Raw genomic sequence first — 17776 nt, 5'->3', positions numbered from 1 at the left:
TCCAGGCATTTTAAGTTGGGGTGACAAATACCATAGTGCTCTTGATGTGTTAATGTGATGAGTCACAGTTCTTCTGCTATGGTTTTGTGTTGCTATTTTCATATAAGTTTTTTGTCTAAGGTTCAGTTTTGCAAATAAATCTTGAAGATTCTCACTAAAAGCAATGTGAGAATTTTCTTTTCATTGGCGATGATAGTGATGAGTCTTGGACAGGCTCTCGAAGGAACAATCATAAGCCGTGTACCTCTGTATGTGTCGACAAGAGATAGAAGGAGTGTGTGTGTGTGTGTGTGTGTGTGTGTTTATAGGTGTGCACGCGCATGTGCATGAAGCATCTGAAAGAGAGATTGAATTTTATGAGGAGGCTGCAAGAAAAGTGGTTTTAGTTCATTTACACATGTGTTGAACAATTCAGCTTCAGAATGCAAGTGTGGAGTAGAGCAAGTTTCTAACATCTCCTCATTTTTGCTGGTTAGTTGTAACAGACGATGTGGTGAAGTCTATAGCAGTTCAAATAAGTAGATTTTATTTATACAGAAAGACAAATATGCCAGAATCAGTACATTTTTGATTGTCAGTGTGGAAAGAAATAGAATTTGAGGAACTGTATTCTGCCTTTTGTTATTTGTCTACTTATGGCTCACGTGGAAAAACTGAAAATTAATGACTGCTATTGGTCCAGAGACAAATTATGTCAAGAGACTTTTACTGTTAATTCTGAAAATTCTTTACTTTAGTGACAATGCAGGCCGTAATAAAGGAAAAAAAGTTGTACAAAATTGGAAACATTGCTGATAAAGTTAATAGAACATTTCAAAAGGGCATTTCAGCCATATCAAAATCCCTGCCTATTGTTGTTCAAAGGCTGATTATTTTTCAAACAGTATAGGCTGTCCAAACTATGTATGTTTGGAATAAAAACCTTTATGCTGTGCTGCATTTACAAAAACATATTGTTTTTCAAAGTTTGATTATCATTCAAATAGTATAGTTCATCCAAACAATGTGGGTTTGGAATAAAAATGTTTATGCTGTGTGACTGTTAGGCTGGTTTCAATAACAAAGCCATATTTGGAATGGGAACACACTTCATGTTGGCAATTGACATTTGAGCACAGGCCTATTCCTCAGGCTTCAAATCATGAAAAAACTGCATGTGGTACTGTTCATAGAAATAGCTGTAATGTGCCAAAACTGCAGGACAAACAGAAATGAGGAGAAAACCAGTTTATGTCTATTGACATAATGCTTGATATGAAGTGGAATCACATTAGAGAAGTGGAGATACTCACCACCTATAACATCAAAGAAATCACTGATGTGGGAAAGACTGACAGGAACACTATTAAAAGATCAAGAAACCACGATATGTTGTATATTGCAACTCAATAGTGAGAACTGTTAAGTGCATTTATACACTACTGAGTTTAATCAACTCAGAACAAAAGCCTGTGTAGTAGTACAGAATATTCTTTTCCACATACCGGACCTGTGCTGTTTCTATGTTCATGTTCTCCACAGATTAAACAGACAGAGGTGGTGCAGTGGTTAGCACACTGGACTCGCATTCAGGAGGACGACTGTTCAATCCCGTGTCCGGCCATCCTGATTTAGGTTTTCCGTGATTTCCCTAAATCGCCCCAGGAAAATGCTGGGATGGTTCCTTTGACAGGGCACAGCCTTCTTTCTTCCATAATCCAATGAGATCGATGACCTCACTGTTTGGTCTATTCTTCCAAATCAACCCAACTCTTCACAGATTAGTAACGGAGCTTAATATGCCAATTGCAGAGTTTTATCTGTATGGTAAGAGACTTGTTGAATCTTATACCACAGAATGGAGAAAAGCTGCCAGAGGAAGGTGCTCAGATGACGAGAACCCTTTATGAGTTACTGGGAGGCATTTTCCAAATACTATTGATAGCCAGAATTGAAAGAAAGGTAAGTCAATGGGCAGACTCACAGTTTGCTCTGGAGAAGTACCCCAAAAAACCGAGAAGTACCCCAAAAAACCAGGTACGACAGTAGAACATGCAATATAACAGTATATACTGTGCCATTTTTAGGCTTAAATAAAAAAATCATTAACCATTGGTGATTAAATTACATTGTTATTTCTCTAAAACTGTCAAACACAAAATAAAAACAATTTTTTTTAACTTCATCAATACTGGTCCCGGACCTGGACACAAAGAAGGATGGAAAATATGTACAGGAATTTTAAAAGTTAGTTGAACAATTAGATAAAATGACTTTGAGACTTTTATACATATGAATTACTGTGCTGACAAACTAACAAAATTCATAGATTTAATATGTCATACCTATTTAGTACCTGAAGTGCAAAAATTAAAAACACAACACACATTGAGCAAATGAAACAAAATTGTACATAATCATCTATCTCCAATATGCAACTTTCATTCAGAAATCAGGATTGTTTGATCTTGAAAGTTCTGTAGGGAAATTTTATTTGGTTTATGTGCTCAAAATGTTACGGTGGTAAACTCTCAAAGAATTTTATGGTGCATAGACATCTTGCCTTGAACGCTGTTATTGTGCTAGTACAGACAAACAGGAATGCTTGGATAGTTCAGATTCTGCATGTGTTTTATTTCATAAGATATGTACGAGAAACTAAAAATCATTACAAAAATGGAAATTTCTGGATGCAGCAATACATAGAATAAGGGAAAGGCAACCTCTCATCAATAGCAGATTGAGTGTGGAGCACAGAAACACATAACAGAAAATCGCATTCACACTAGCTTTTGAACACTAGCTCTTTTTCTAGCGAATACACACACAACCACACAGACACTCAAATGTACACTCCCATGGCCTCAGCAAGACAACTGGAAATTAAACAGCATTGTGTCAAGGAAAGCTCAGTTGCACTCAACCATTACCTTGTCTTACTGTATGGGAAACCTCAGGGAAGATAAGTTTGGGTCCCGAAGAAACATGAAGTCATACAAGGCAATACTTGACCTTTTGAAGTACCTTGGAAGATAAACTGAAGAAAGGGAACATACATTTTATAGCATTTGTAGATTTATGGTGAGGTTTTTGAACCAAATAAAATTGACAAAGCTGTGCACAAGGTTAAGTTTGTTGTATATTTTAAAAGTAAATTTTTGATTATATGGGAAACATAGTACTGTGAATAGACAACTATTCAGAGTACAATCAGTTATAAAGTATTTGGGTTGCAGATTCACGTTAATTTATACGCAACAAAAGGACATAACTAGTGACAAATCCCTGTTGCTCTTTGAAGCACACCTTAGATGGAAGCATTTTACCCCTTCATAACTTAACAGATTTGGCATAAACACTTCTTTATTGTATGAAAGCTGTTCCTGACATATACATGGCACTTTATTTTTTACATTGGAAAAGATATTTTAGCATCTGAACTGGTGTACACTACACTGTTGGCACGGGCACTTCAAAGGCCAAAGGTGGCTTGTTGAAGACAGGGGAACAGAGCCTTGTGAATCAAACTGAGAAGCAGAAAATCCAAATTCTCGCACAGACATGCATGGGAGTAACTCAGCACATGGCCAGCCATCAGCTGAGCACTAGACAACAATACGAGATGCGAGGTGAGGTCTGTGGTAATTGAACCCAGTGTAAGTGCCAACCTGTTCAGCAGGTAAACATCTTTGTCAGCAAGTCTGCACATACTACGCACCACATGCACCCTCCATGGCAGGTTTACACACTATTCTGTGGCACAACCCAGGCCAGCTCCTCTGCCTCCACTGCGATGTACAGTGGTGGCGAGACTAAAGAGACAAAGGATGTCAGTTGTTATACTGATAAGAAAATAAATTCTTGAATTGCTTTGGAGCTTGCTTATGATTTGATCAGACAGGATTACTGCATTTACCTTGACAACTGGAACTTTAGTCCAGATTTGGTTGACAAACTAACAAATAAGAATACAGACCTTGTCGGCACTTGCAACAAAACAGAAAGTAGCTGTCCGACTTCATGAGCAATGAAGAACTGAAGAAACAAGAATGTATTAACTGCACAGAAAGAGCAGATGTTTGTGACATGGAATGACTAGAGATACGTGGCAGTGGTAAGCATGTTCTGTAACAATGTGTTGTATTAACCAATAAGTTTGGTGCCCAACGTAAAGGGAGCAATATGTGAACTCCTACCACAGAAAGTAGTTCTCGTATTGATGTGGTGTGCTTGCACAGTGCAACTGTCTGGCCAATGGGCAAGGTATAACTACAAAAATAATTTTGACAATGCAGTGAGAAGTTTTGTGGTTTGCTTCTGTTGTTGATGGTCCAGTCTCCTAATTTTTATAATTTGATGGTTCATCATCAGATTTGACAGATTAAAAGTTGGCCAACTGTCACAACTGTCAAATCTGATGATAAAATGTAAAATTACAAGACAGGACCATTAACAACTGAAGCAAACCACACAGCAGCTTATAGCATAAGAGTCCTAAAACTTACCACGTTACAATATAATATAATATAATACAATACAATACAATACAATACAATACAATACAGAGTGACAATGACCAGCAACATGGTCTTAAGGTGGCAGTCTAGCTGAAAAGGATACATCACAATAAATACATCATTAATTTACTATAGCAGCAATCTGTATTTTATTCAACAATGAGAAATAATTGTGTATTAAATAAATGTACACAATAAACACTGAACTTTAGTTTGATGAGAAGGTGTGCCACTGATATAAAAGTTCTGAACATGAGTCTAACCTAACTTAGTGAATGATGGCTAACTTATTTAACAGTTTTTCAGACTGGACTACTGTTGCTGACAGTTTCTAGTTCAGACTCTTAACATATACATGCTGCAACACTTGGCAATGATAGCAGGAACTACAACTGCTGCTTAGCCCGCATCTCGTGGTCGTGCAGTAGCGTTCTCGCTTCCCACGCCCGGGTTCCCGGGTTCGATTCCCGGCGGGGTCAGGGATTTTCTCTGCCTCGTGATGGCTGGGTGTTGTGTGCTGTCCTTAGGTTAGTTAGGTTTAAGTAGTTCTAAGTTCTAGGGGACTGATGACCATAGATGTTAAGTCCCATAGTGCTCAGAGCCATTTTTACAACTGCTGCTTAATTGTGACAGCTGTTCGGATTCTGTGACAACTGACTGAATTACACTGCATGCCCGTCCAAATCTGTGGCTGGTGGAAGAATCTTCATCCACAAACTATTTGGTGAATAAATGAAGTAGTTCCTGGTATTAGCAATCTCTATGGCAGCAGACAGAACTATTGATAGATAAACCGAACTATTTGTAAGTTGTTTGGCAAAAGCATAATAAGATTTCTGTTATGTGCACCATCTATGTGGTAACTGATCGTAGCTATGTGACACCATGCCAAAGACTTTCCTCGCATGTGTTTCCCTCTTTGTACTGTATGTGATGGCTTACACAGCGCATTGCACTGAGGAAAATTATTTATATACACACATCAAAAAAAAGTTTTTCATCGCCCTGATTCCCAGACCTTCTGAAGACAGACGTTGACTGGATACTGTATCACACACACAGTCCCTTTGACTGTTCAGAGATGTTACTAAACGTGCCCAAAGATGTAGACAGCCAAGCATGAGCAGCGCCTATTAGACGTAGGGGGCCTGACAGTAATCAGTTCCAGTCATTTCACCAGGGAAGAAGTACACGGCTTGTGTTGTCAGTAGTCTAACCATGCCTAGACGGTCAATACCGCAGTTCGATCGGATCCGCATTGTTACTTTGTGCCATCAAGGGCTCTCAACAAAGGAAGTGTCCCAGCGTCTCAGAGTGAACCAAAGTGATGTTTTTCAGACATGGAGGAGATACAGAGACAGGAACTGTCAATGACATGCCTTGCTCAGGCCGCCCAAGGGTTACTACAGTGGTGGATGACCGCTACCTACGGATTATGGCCCAGAGGAACCCTGACAGCAACACCACCATGTTCAATAATGCTTTTTATGCAGCCACAGGACGTCGTGTTATGACTCAAACTATGCGTAATAGGCTGCATGATGTGCAACTTAACTCCAGACATCCATGGAGAGGTCCACCTTTGCAACCACAACACCATGCAGAGTGGTACAAATGGGCCCAACATGCCGAATGGACTGCTCAGGACTGGCATCACGTTCTCTTCACCGATGAGTGTTGCATATGCCTTCAACCAGACAGTCGTCGCAGCTGTGTTTGGAGGCAACTTGGCCAGGCTGAAGGCCTTAGACACACTGTCCAGCGAGTGCAGCAAGTTTGAGGTTAGAAAGGTGGAGGTTCCCTGCTGTTTTGGGGTGGCATTATGTGGGACCGATGTACCCCACTAGTGGTCATGGAAGGTGCCGTAACGGCTGTACGATATGTGAATGCCATCCTCCGACCGATACTGCAACCATATCAGCAGCATATTGGCGAGGCATTCATCTTCATGGATGACAATTTGTGCCCCCATCGTGCACATCTTGTGAATGACTTCCTTCAGGATAACGAAATCGCTTGACTAGTGGCCAGCATATTCTCCAGACATGAACCCTATTGAACATGCCTGGGATAGATTGAGAAGGGCTGTTTACGGACAACATGACTCACCAACCACTCTGAGGGATGTACGCCGAATCGCCGTTGAGGAGTGGGACAATCTGGACCAACAGTGCCTTGATGAACTTGTGGATAGTATGCCACAACAAATACAGGCATGCATCAATGCAAGAGGACGTGCTACTGGGTATTAGAGGTACCAATGTGTACAGCAATCTGGATCACCACCTTTGAAGGTCACACTGTGCGGTGGTACAACATGTAATGTGTGGTTTTCATGAGCAATAAAAAGGGCAGAAATGATCTTTATGTTGATCTCATTCCAATTTTCTTTATAGGCTTCGGAACTCTCAGAACCGAGGTGATGCAAAACTTTTTTTGGTGTGTGTATAACTTTCATGGAGATATATTTATTACTCTCCTGGTTACAAACTTTAGTACTGAACTGTCAAAAAAAATTAATCAACAAACTTTAAAGATAACACACTAATTGCCAACAGGCCCAATTAAAGGACACTTATGCACAAGCTTTCAGCCACAGCCTTTGTTGGAAAAGAGAAACACACATCATTCCTTTACAGGTGCAAGAACACATCACCCACATGACCACCAACTCCGGCAGCTTCTGCTATAACTGTAGCAGCTGTCTGGAGGGGCACAGAAAGGGAAAGCATAGCAGTGTACAGGTGGGGGAAGAGAGGCGCACTGTGTGGTGGAGTGTGCAGAGATTAGAATGCGAAAAGATGCAGTATCAGTAGGTTCTGGGGACTTGCGGAGGTGGGGAAAAATGGAGCGAAAAAGAAGAGGATCTGGGAAAGATGGGCAGGTGCATTGGTAGAGGGTGGCAAACAAAGAAGGTAGGAGATGAGAATGGGGAGGAGGTGATAGGACAGAGAGAGAGGAAACAGTTGGGAGGAGGGTGTGGGGACAGTACGTTACATAGGTTGAGGCCGGGATAATTACAGGAATGGAGAATGTGTTGTAAGGATAAATTCCATCAGTGCAGTTCAGAAAAGCTGGTGGTGGAGGGGAGGATCCAGATGGATAGGGCAGTGAAGCTATGTTCAGCTGCATGTTGTGCCACAGGGTGGCCTACTTTGCTCTTGGCCACAGTTTGGTGGTGGATGTTCATCATGGTGGACAGCTAGTTGATAGACATACCAACATAAAAAGCTGTGCAGTGATTGCAGCACAGCTGGTAAATGACATGGCTGCTCTCTCAGATGGTCTGTTCACTGATGGGATAGGATAACCTGTGACAGGACTGGAACAGGAAATGCTGATTTGGTGGATTGGGCAGGTGTTGTAACTGGGTCTTCCACAGGGGCGTGATCCTTGTGCCAAGGGGTTGGTTTGGGAGTGGCATAGGGAAGGACTAGGATGTTGTGGAGGTTGGGTGCGTGATAGGACACCACTTTAGGAGGGATGGGAAGAATCTTGGGTAGGATGTTCCTCATTTCAGGGCATCATGATAGGTAATCAAAACCCTGGAAAAGGATTTGGATCAGTTCCAGTCTGGGGTTGTGTCGGGTGACGAAGGGGGCACTCCTTTCTGACTGGTTCTTGGGGGTGGTGGGAGGATGACATACGAGATCTGTTTGCAGACTAGGGCTGGGGATATTGCTTGTCTGTGAAGGCCATGATGAGGCCCTCAGCGTACTGGGCAAGGGAGTTCTTGTCACTGCAGATACACCATCCTCAGTTGGCCAGGCTGTATGGCAGGGATTTTTTTGTGTGAGAGGGATGACAGCTATAGAAATGCTGCTGTAGTTGGTGGTTTTAATGTGGACAGAAGTGCAAATGGAGCCATCAGAGAGGAGGTCAACGTCTAGGGAGATGGCATACTGGTTTGAGGCGACCCACGTGAAGCGGATGGTAGAGAAAGTATTGATATTGTGACGGAATGAAGGTAGGGTGTCTTGGTCCTGAGTCCAGATCATGAAGATATAATCAGTGAACCTGAACCAGGCTAGTGGCTTGGCATTTTGGGAAGCTAGGAAAGTTTCCTCTAGATGGCCCATAAACAGTTTGGCATAGGCAGGTACCATGCAGATGCCCACAGCTGTGCCACGGATTTGCATACCGTCCTCTCAAAGGAGAAGTAGTTTAGGTTAGAATAAAGTTAATAAGGTTTACAAGGAATGAGGTCGTGGGTTTAGAATCTGAAGGATGTTGGGAAAGGTAGTGTTCAGTAGCGGTTTAAGATCCTGGACATGGGGGATGTTGGTGTATAGGAAGGTGGCGTCAACAGTGACAAGTAGGGATTCAGGAGGTACAGGGTGTGGATAGTGGAGAGTCGGTGAAGGAAGTGGTTGGTATCTTTGATGTGAGAGGCTAGATTACGGGCAACTGGTTGGAGCTATTGGTCAAAGGGAGCCAAAATTGTTTCAGTGGGGGCACAGACACCAGACACAATGGGGCATCCAGGATTCTTTGGTTTGTGTATTTTGGGGGAGCATGTAGAAGGTGGCTGTTTGGGTGTCATAGAGTTGAGGGAGAGTCAGGGGGAGAGGTTCAGGGAAAGGCGTAGGGGATCGGAGGTTGTGTGGGGATTCTGGGAAGGGATCATTTTGAAAGGTTACATAGGTGAAGCAGTCAGATAATTGGTGGGGGCCATCCACCAAACTGTCACTGTAATTCATAACATCAGTTGTGGAACCTTTGTCTGCAGATAGGATGATTAGGTCAGGATTAATTTTTAGGTTGTGTGTGGCTATTCTTTCTTCTGCTGAAAGGTTGATGTTATGAGGAAGGGACCTGGGGAAGGATTGTGAGGCTAAGTTGGAGGTAAGGAATTCCTGGAAGGTGATCAGTACGTGATTATGTGGGGGGAGTGGGAGGGGGGGAGAGAACCAAGGTTGGATGATGGTATTAACTGGGAGTGGCAGGGTTCAGTGTTGGAAGTAGGTTGACTTCAGTTACAGAGATTGGCAGCAAAGAAGTGTTTCCATTGCAGGGATCACGAGAAGAAGAACAGGTCTTCGGGTCTTCGACAAGTCCAGTATGATTACATTTGGGTGTGGGGCTAAAGGCATGCCCTTTGAATAGGACAAACTTCTGTGGAGCTGAGGGTTTTGGTGGAAAGTATAACAACAGTGATATGGGAATATTTTGGCTCTGGATTTGGTGGAGTGTTGGTAGGGAGTTTTGGAGATGTGGTAAGTTGAAAAGGTCAGCTAGGCAGGGTTCAGGTGCTATGAGGTGTAGACAAGAAGGAACACTGTGGGTAGGATAGGAATTGGAAAGTGGTGCCCCAAGGTGGTAGTAGGCTGTCAGCAGGTTGGATTACTTATGGAGGTGGTGTCTGGAATGCTCCTCCAGGTGCTGGAGAGCAAGGGATTCATCTGGAGAGCCATCTGGATCCTCCCCTCCACAACCAACTTTTCTGAACTTTGAACTTCTGATAGGAGTTAAGATGCACACACAAACTGATTTTTACATTACAGAATTATTAGGTGAAGAACTTATTAAGTAATTTGAATAGAGATGCAGTAAACAGAAGGAATATGCTAAGCTACAGATCAGCATGGTGCATGAAGAAAAATCCTTACAACACATTCTCCGCTCCCATAATGATCCCAGCCTTAACCTACGGTAACATACTGTTCCCCACGCCCTGCTCCCGACGATTTCCACTCCCTGTGTCTTATCACCTCCTCCCCATTCTTACCTTCTATCCTCTTTGTTTAACACCCTCTGCCAACGCACCCACCTGTCTTACAATGTTCTCCTTTTTCGCTGTTTTCGCCACCTCTTTGTCCCACAAAGGCTCCTCCACACAATGCTCCTCTCTTCCCCCACCCATACACTGCTATCCTTTCCCTTTCCCCTTCCGTGCCCCCTCCAGATTGCTGTTTCCATCCCATGTTATAGTTGCTTTCTGGCCTAAGCAGCCAGAGTTGTGGTCAAGTGTGCGTGAAGTGTGCTTGCTTGTGTGAACGAACGGTGTGTGTTTCTCTGTTTCCGACATAGGCTGAGGCTGAAAGCTTATCTGTAAGTGTCTGTTAATTGTGCCAGTCTACAACTGAGCATGTTATCTATATGGTAAGTAGCAATCTGTCTTTTACTGCATTGTTGATATTCCTACCTGGCATTCCCATTGTTTTATTTAATCAACAAACTTGCATTTTCCATGAACAAACAAAACTACTGCCCAATATTTGGATTCTTTGGCATGTCACCAGTCTCTTCTCGGCATACATCTAGGTCTCATTAATTTTAATTCAATGTGACTCAATGGGGACCTAAATTCTTGGCCTTCAGCTTTTTGTGTTGGTCCAGTCTGTGTTCACTTTATTGCCACCAGGTCACCAACTGTTGGTTGAAGACAAGCTGATTTTTCTTCATGCACCGTGCTGATCTGTAGCTTAGCATATTCCTTCTGTTTACTGCATCTCTATTCAAATTACTTAATAAGTTCTTCATCTAATAATTCTGTAATGTAAAAATCAGTCTGTGTGTGCATCTTAACTCCTATCAGAAGTTCAAATTGTGTTTCGCCAATACTTCTGTTGTGTGTTGAATTCATGGCACACTGAACTGATGGTACCAGCTTGTACCATTCATTAGTGCCATCAATACTAAACTTAGCAATGATTTTAACCGAAGTAGAATTGATCCTCTCAACCTGACTGTTGGCTCTAGGCAGTTCTGTTATTTGTGTTCAGTTCCTTCTATAATACCAGTACTCCTTGAATTCTTGAGAAGTAAAGCAAGTCCCTCTATCAGTAATTGCTTGGACTGTATTTCCCAAATTAGTTTCCTGTAATTCCATCTTACTAACTGCTGCCGTTGATTCTGTAAACTTTACAGGATACAGCCAGGTCAACTTGGTAAATGCATCAATAATACTTAGAATGTGATGGTATCCTCTGTGTGTTGATTGAAGTTGACCAGTATGATCCAAGTGATAAATTTATAATGGTTCACTTTCTTTGAATAAGGGAGGAAGGAAGCTTTCCTGATTTCTTATTCACAATTAAACATTTTACACAATTTTAGATCACTCTTTTAGCTTTGTCAGTTAAATTTGGTATACAATAATCTTGTTTTATTCCCTCCTCATTTCACTTAATTGCATAATGACCTTTCTCACACAAGCCTAATGATTTCAGGTTGCATAGTGCATGGAACCATCAAAGTCTCTTCCATCACAGAACCTGAAAAAGAATTCCATATCTCATAAAAAGTTTTCATAGAGCCATTCTTTGAGAATTCTCTTGATTGCTTCTAAAACATTATCCTTCTCTTGAGCTTTCCCAGTTCTTGCTATGAAACCATCTGCAAAACTAGACTGTACTTTCACACATGACTTAAGACAACTACATGCTTCATTCTACAATCACATTGGTGTTCAATCGTGTGAGAATACCCTACCAAGACTAAAGCCTATCTTGCTATTCTTGGTGACAAGTCCTTCTTATGCAGTCTTTTGGAATACAGTGCAGTCCATTGCAATTTTAAAACATATTCGTAGCAAGTACACTCAGAATTTCCTTAAGGCATTAACAATAGCCAAAACTTCCAAGCCCATAACTACAGTATTTTTCCTCTTGAGGAGTTGTTTTTATATTTGTATATGAGACAGGGTGGACCATCTGTAGACTTTTTGTAATAATATGTTTCCAAAACCACCTTTGCTTGCGTCCATATGTAGCTCACTTTAGCATTTTAGGTTGTTGATTTTTAAAACTGTGTCCGATGAAAGAATATCTTTGAGCATCTTGAATGCTTGCCTCTGCTCTTCTTCAAGCTTATATTCTCAATTATTCATCAGTAAATCACTCAGAGGTTTGGCAACAGCAGAGAAATTTGAGGTAAACTTCTTGAAGTATCCTCTTAAAGCTACGAAACTGTGTATTGTTGCAACAGATTTCAGTTCTGGAAAGTTTTGAACAGCTATTGTCTTTGCCTAAGAAGGTCAGATTTGTCCACTGCGTAACACATCAAAGAACCTTGGCAGTTCTCTTTGAGAACTGGCATTTTGCAAAATTAATGTCCAATCTGTATTCTGCTGCAGTTTCTAACACTAAGCTAGGTCGTTGAAGTGCTTCATCACACTTTGTTGGTTCTGTAATATCATCCATGCAAATAAATACTGGTTCGATGTTCTCTTGAGCCAGTGTCCAAAAAACAGTGTTTATAAAATGCTGGAACACTGCAGGTGAATTTGATAAGACAAATGGAACTTTCCTGAACTGAAACTGTCCTGAATGTGTCACAAAAGCAGTTTCTTCTTCTTCAGTATCAACATAAATCACTATGGTCTTATTTAATTTCCTGTAATCTCTACAGACAGGATAATATCCATTTTTCTTTTTTACAACTGGAACCTGGCTAGCATATTAATATAAACTTTGTTCTATTATTCCTTGATCAAGTCACTTCTGGACTTTGTTGGCAACAATTTCTTTCTCTCCTGGTGACAATCTTCTGGGCCTAATATGAATCAGCAGTTGTTCTGTCACAGTAATCTTCATTCTGGCATCAGTGGGCTTTCACTTTGTTGGGGTGTAATCAGTCACTAAATCTCCAGTGTGTTCCATTGTTTCATCATTAACAGAGCTTTCAGTATCTAATTTTGGTTTGTCTGCTACATGGATACACATAAGATGAACTTCCCCTTCTGTTTTCCAAATAGTAATTCCACCCTAGTTTATTATAACTTTAGTTTGATCTAGAAGATCATTCCCAACTATCATTTCTAAATTCATATTGTCCCTAGAAACCACACAAATATCTGTTTCAATTTTCACATCATTGTTCTCAACAGTGCCTGTAAAATACTCTTGTGAAGAGATGACGTTTTCCCCAAATCATGTCAAGACTACATCTGTTTTTGGCAAACTTGGAGCATCCACAATCTCATAAACATCTTGTCGTAATAAATTAAGTTGGCTGCCACAGTCAATTATTGCCTTCACCCTTCAGTTACTAATTCGTACTTTTTTAGATTGTTAAGACTCTCCTTAACAGTGATTGCATTCAAAGTCGCCTTTTGATTGTTATTCTCCTTCCTGCATTCAGATGAGATACGGCCAAACTCGTTGCAATTGAAGCAGCTCTTTCACTTGTTCTTGTGGTTGCAAACACTTGACTTGTGACCACTTGCAAAGTTTTTGTTTGGATCCCAAGCTGCATTTTTAGTATTTCCCTTACTTGAGTCTTTAACATGTTTCGAAAAGGAGCTTAAATTTTCATTGCTGTAACTTTTGTTATGAAATAATGGCAATGACTTGACGGTTGTTTTGAAATGTGTCACACTTCCAGCACCGTAAAATAGAAGTTTTGTGCCTGAGATGTCTTTCATCCCATCAATCACATATACCGAGTCGTTATCAACATCAGCACAGCTGTCAGTTGCCTTCATTACGAGAAAATATTCTTGAAGAGAGACATTCCGTTTCTTCTTTCTTTGAAACAGGAGTTGGTTGATCTCCGCAGCACTTTTTTTCACATGGAATTCTTTCTGCAAAGCTTTCTTCACTGCTGCCCATGATGTAAGACTCCTCTCACCCTGAATAAAAAGCTTAGCCAAAGCTTCAAGCGATTTTTTTTTAAACAAGCATTTGCAGGTCACTCAAACCCATTAAAAAACTGTTAGCTTGAAGCTCATGATCCACTTTTTAACTGGATATCTGTTACTGCGAAATGACTTAAGAACACTCTGAACTTCATGAAGTGCCTCAGAAAATTTCATTTATCTTGTGAATTTGGCAAGAATCACATTTCGCTTTTATCACTTGTTTCTAAATCGGAATCTTTTTATGTCTTCCTTTTTAAGTAAGCTTGATCTTTTATCACTATCCATTTGGATTGCATGTTCTTCTTCATTGGCATCATCACTGTTCTCTTCACATTCTATGTCATCATTAATTTTCGCCACAAGTTTGTCAGCATTGGATAAATAACAACAAATCTTGGTAGTAATTTCATTTTGCATCCCACTATCTATAAACGGTATATTGCAGATTGCTCCTGACTTCGCTTCTGGAAATGATGCTTCAATGAATGAAATCTTAGCTTGACGTTCAACAGATAGCAATTGGAAAGTAACACCAGTAAATTCTCTCAACCGTTTCCGATTTCTTCTGTCATCTGGAATTGTTCCAGAAATTAATTTCTGTAGTGGTTTAAACTGGTACAGATGTTATCTTTTTACTTATTTTTACGATTTCACCTAACATTGCCATTTCTGGATTTTTTCTTCCTTTCTTTTTTCGTCGGCTATTTCTCCTTTGATCCTTGACTTGTAATGATCCAAAGAAATGTCAGCACTACAAACTTTACTGTAGCATCCTAAAGACGATAATAAATAAGTCAAAAAATATGTGCATTAAGTAGGAAACTGATAAGCTTTGGTATTTGCTGAAAGCGGCTGCTTTCGCCTAAAAAAGTATTTGTGGGCATCAAGAGCTACATGGCATGTTTGATACTGTCAGTGGGCTATCCAGCAAGACAATAATATTGTGAGGAAAACATTGTTTACTGATAAAGCCACATTCACAAATCATGGGGGGAAAAAAAGAACAAGCAGTATTCTGTTTCACCAACCAAGTTATGGAAGCCATTAACAAAAAAATGTCTCAAGTAGGTATTTTTTGTGACCTCTCAAAAGCCTCTGACTGTGTAAACCATCTAATCCTTTTGAAAAAAGCAGAATATTATGGTTTGGATGGTACCGTTGGTTCATGGCTCCAATCAAACCTAAAGGACCGAAAGCAGACTGTAATGCTGAATGGCTCATCCAGAGAACCTGCCTCATCTGAGTGGGGCTTCCCAAGTTGTGATGTGCCACAAGGCTCTGTTTTGGGTCCACTGCTATTTCTCATCTTCATTAATGATCTCCCATTTTGTTCTGATACAAACAGTAAATTTACTCTTTTTGCAGATGACACTACAATTATAATTGACGATTTTACAGGCAACAATCTTGAAAAAAACTACGAATAAAGTTTTTAATGATATTGTAAACTGGTTTTCTTCAAATGGTCTCTCACTCAATACAGATAAAACCCTTTATATGAGATTCCATACTCCACAAAGAAATCTGGAAGAAATTAACATTAAGTGCAGAGATCAAGAAATACAAAAAGCTGAGGTTACAAAATTCCTGGGTGCTTATATAGACAGCAAATGTAACTGCTCAGCACACATTCTTCATCTTTATAAAACTCTCAGCTCAGCGATATTTGCACTACGGGCTATTGCTTCAGTCGCTGAAGTAGACACCATTAAGGCATCATACTTCGGCTATTTTCATTCATTAATGTCATATGCTATTATATTCTGGGGGAACCAACCTCTCGCAAAGAAAATTTTCACTGCACAAAAAAAAAGCCATTAGAATAATGAGTGGTGTCCAGGCGCTTGTGTGCAGGCGCTTGTTTCGAAAGATGGGGATCTTTACCACCTCCTCACAATATATCTTTTCTTTGTTGACCTTTGTCTGTAAAAACCCTTCTACCTACAAAGATAACAGCCAATTTCATGACTATAACACAAGAACCAATAACAGTCTCAACAAACTCCAAAGGGGTACCTGATACAGAAATATTTTTATACAGTTGATGAATATGTGAAAGAAAATGTATATAATCACTAAATTTGTAAGTGTTGTAAACTTAGTATAATTAATTTTATTTTGAGTACTATCATAGGCATATGACAATTATTTATTGGTATTCCTCTATTTCCTTTGTAATATTTAGTTTATCTTGACTCCTGTATATATTACACATCCTTAACATGTGAAACAAAAATGTTCTGTTAACTGAATGTGCTGTTGTTTAGCTTATACGAGGGCAGTTCAATAAGTAATGCAACACATTTTTTTCCTCGGCCAATTTTGGTTGAAAAAACCGGAAATTTCTTGTGGAATATTTTCAAACATTCCCGCTTCGTCTCGTATAGTTTCATTGGCTTCCGACAGGTGGCAGCGCTGTACGGAGCTGTTAAAATGGCGTCTGTAACGGATGTGCGTTGCAAACAACGGGCAGTGATCGAGTTTCTTTTGGCGAAAAACCAGGGCATCTCAGATATTCATAGGCGCTTGCAGAATGTCTACGGTGATCTGGCAGTGGACAAAAGCACAGTGAGTCATTGGGCAAAGCGTGTGTCATCATCGCCGCAAGGTCAAGCAAGACTGTCTGATCTCCCACGTGCGGGCCGGCTGTGCACAGCTGTGACTCCTGCAATGGCGGAGCGTGCGAACACAATCGTTCGAGATGATCGACGGATCACCATCAAACAACTCAGTGCTCAACTTGACATCTCTGTTGGTAGTGCTGTCACAATTGTTCACCAGTTGGGATATTCAAAGGTTTGTTCCCGCTGGGTCCCTCGTTGTCTAACCGAACACCATAAAGAGCAAAGGAGAACCATCTGTGCGGAATTGCTTGCTCGTCATGTGGCTGAGGGTGACAATTTCTTGTCAAAGATTGTTACAGGCGATGAAACATGGGTTCATCACTTCGAACCTGAAACAAAACGGCAATCAATGGAGTGGCGCCACACCCACTCCCCTACCAAGAAAAAGTTTAAAGCCATACCCTCAGCCGGTAAAGTCATGGTTACAGTCTTCTGGGATGCTGAAGGGGTTATTCTGTTCGATGTCCTTCCCCATGGTCAAACGATCAACTCTGAAGTGTATTGTGCTACTCTTCAGAAATTGAAGAAACGACTTCAGCGTGTTCGTAGGCACAAAAATCTGAACGAACTTCTCCTTCTTCATGACAACGCAAGACCTCACACAAGTCTTCGCACCCGAGAGGAGCTCACAAAACTTCAGTGGACTGTTCTTCCTCATGCACCCTACAGCCCCGATTTCGCACCGTCGGATTTCCATATGTTTGGCCCAATGAAGGACGCAATCCGTGGGAGGCACTGCGCGGATGATGAAGAAGTTATTGATGCAGTACGACGTTGGCTCCGACATCGACCAGTGGAATGGTACCGTGCAGGCATACAGGCCCTCATTTCAAGGTGGCGTAAGGCCGTAGCATTGAATGGAGATTACGTTGAAAAATAGTGTTGTGTAGCTAAAAGATTGGGGAATAACCTGGTGTATTTCAATGCTGAATAAAACAACCCCTGTTTCAGAAAAAAAATGTGTTGCATTACTTATTGAACTACCCTCATATCTTATTTACATTGTATCTTTTATTTATGTAAGATATATTTCAACTGTGTACAATCTGACACATTCCATATCATAAATATAT

This window comes from Schistocerca nitens, chromosome 3, assembly GCF_023898315.1.
Source record: "Schistocerca nitens isolate TAMUIC-IGC-003100 chromosome 3, iqSchNite1.1, whole genome shotgun sequence".
NCBI lineage: Eukaryota > Metazoa > Arthropoda > Insecta > Orthoptera > Acrididae > Schistocerca > Schistocerca nitens.
Note: the sequence above shows the minus strand (reverse complement) of the source record.